This window comes from Emys orbicularis, chromosome 6 (genome assembly GCF_028017835.1).
Source record: "Emys orbicularis isolate rEmyOrb1 chromosome 6, rEmyOrb1.hap1, whole genome shotgun sequence".
Classification (NCBI taxonomy): domain Eukaryota; kingdom Metazoa; phylum Chordata; order Testudines; family Emydidae; genus Emys; species Emys orbicularis.
In genome coordinates, this window is record NC_088688.1 from 103412355 (window position 1) to 103414960 (window position 2606).

Consider the following 2606-nt stretch of genomic DNA (forward strand, 5'->3'; position numbering starts at 1 on the left):
GTTGATATCTTGTCTTATAATGAGGAAAATGCTCTAGAACATGCTATGCTAACACATTATGTGGAAATAATTTAGACCAAGATTTTCAGAAGTGCTTAGTGATCTTATGCGCCCAACTGGGAACGCCTTAGAAGTTCCCAATTTACAAGGGCAGGTGCTCCACACTTTCTGAAAATGAAGCCCTTTAAGGCATCTCACATTGGGCACTCAAACATAAGCACCTCAAATCTCCCGTCACTTTTTAAAGTCTTGGCCTCAGAGGTTACTCTAGCTTTTTCTAACATAAAATGACAGGTTACAAAATGTGGCAAAAAATGTCAATCATATCAGCATTTCCTATATTTTAATAATGGGTTCCTATCGCAGCAGTAGCATGGATTCTGCATTTTATATCAGAGTAAAATGTCAATGGTATTTTGTTTTTATCATTATCTCACCTGTTAGACTATGTAAAACAGATGTATGAATATCAAATTTGCTGGAACTGCAATAGATTATGAAGCAGAAGCTGATTGTTCTGCATTTTGCCACATTCACACAAATACCAATAGGTAAAACTGTTCAAAGAAAACCCATCCTCCTCCACTCGCCCCCCCCGCCCCCCGATTCTTAAAGTAAATGTAAGTGACAAATGCAGTTACAGTGTCTATTCACTACAAGTCCTAGAGGGCATTTAACGTACAGAAGTAGAAGTTATGATTCTAATATATTTCCAGCAGACACTATTGACAGATCTGTTTTTCTTAACTGTGACATCCAGATTATCTTGGAACTGAAGAAACAAGACAGACAGACGCTCACTCTTACTTAACTTATCAAAGTGTGATATAGTCAGTCCAAGAAATACTCTGCCTTTAAAAATAAGATAATGGATTATATAGACTGTGGGCCAAATCCAAATTGTCTCACTCATGAGAATTGTCCCATTCATGTCAGTGAGGTTACTTGTGCAACAAAAGTAATTAGGATTTGGTCCTATGAGGTGGGGAACTACTTATATGAGAAGAAGCAAGAAAATAGGATACGTTTTCCTGGGGGACAAATTACTTCTCCGACTGCACAAGCTACTCAGGGGGAAAAAACATAGGCTGACTTGTTCCCCATTGGTACTATTCCCCACCACCCTTTGGGCTTGAATAAAAGACAGAACAAATTAAGTGGATTAAAGAGTGAAATGAAAACACTTCTGGTCATGAAAATTCTCTTACCTATTTAAGCCTCTGAAAAAGTGAAACTTAAGTATGCTTTTGTCTTGAGACAACATTTGAATAACCAATGAGTGAAGAGCATCTCAAATTGATGATATTGTGGCTCTAGGACAAGTCCACAGCCACACCAGGCAGCTCAGCTGTATCTGAACTGCCCCTACCTGTGCTACCACGGCTACACTGCTATTTATGCTGGAACTAGCTTGAGTACGTGTACATGAACAAAGGAATCACACTCCTAGCTTGTACTGGAGACAGCCTTAGACAGGTATATTTGTTTGTTACCTGGGAACAGTACACTAGAGTGGGTACCATTAAATACTTTGCTTTTGCATCCAGGTATTATTGTGGTGTGCATGCTAACATATAGCACTTTTGGTCAGTAAATCTCAACGCGCTTTACAAAAGAGGTAAATATTATAGTATTGCCTGTATTTAGGAAATAGAGCGAATATTGTTGTAACGTTATTTAGTTACAAAAGCAAATGTAATGTTTTTAAAGATGATGATGCTATCTGTTGAAGGAGAGATTTATGGGATCTGGGCAGGGGAGAATTCCCTCAGTGCAGGAGCTGAGGAAGACAGAGGACCCTCTTAAGAATCCTGGGGTAGCAGCTGTGCCTGGTGTGGGAAGGGAGTATCAGAGGCAGGGCTGCAGCATGTTCCCCAGCAGCGATTCCAGACAGCACAGCTAGCTGTGGACATGCTGCTGTAATGTAGACAGCCCACCTGAGGCTACTTTAGCCTCTGGAGCAGTCCAGATTCACCAGGGCAGAAAAGGTGGGTCAAAGTGAACTTAGCACACCCCTGCCACCCATTCCGCAGGCTGGGAGCTCTGTGCTGTCTCTCTTAGAAGCACAGCCCAGAATCTCACCTTATAAAGCATATCCTGAAAGAGTAAAATGATGGTGGATCCCTAACATTTGTTGAAAAATGCTGATATTTTCCATTCTGTTCACATGGTACAGTCTGGTCAAAATTTTCAAACTCAGGTTCCTAAAGTAAGATGCCTTAAGTCTATGTTTCGGCACCCTAACAAGGGGCTTATTTTTCAGATGAACTTTGCACCCACTCCACCAAATGAAGAGCGAGTTGTAGGTATTGACTGCTTTTGAGAATCAAGCCATTCTTATATAGGGGCCTAAATCTGAACTTAAGCCAACTTTAGGCATTCAAAAATGCAATTGTTTGCTGAAGTTTGTTGGCGTAAAAAGTTACTGATCCACAGACCTACTGTAGAGTTGCTGGTGCTGGCAATTAGGTTTCCCATTTAATTCACTGTTTTTACATTGAACCACACTTACATGTAAAATCCCACCACTAATATTGTATTTCAATTTGATAAATTCATATTTAATTAGTGAACATTATTTTAATCTGTGCAATTTATTTACTTAT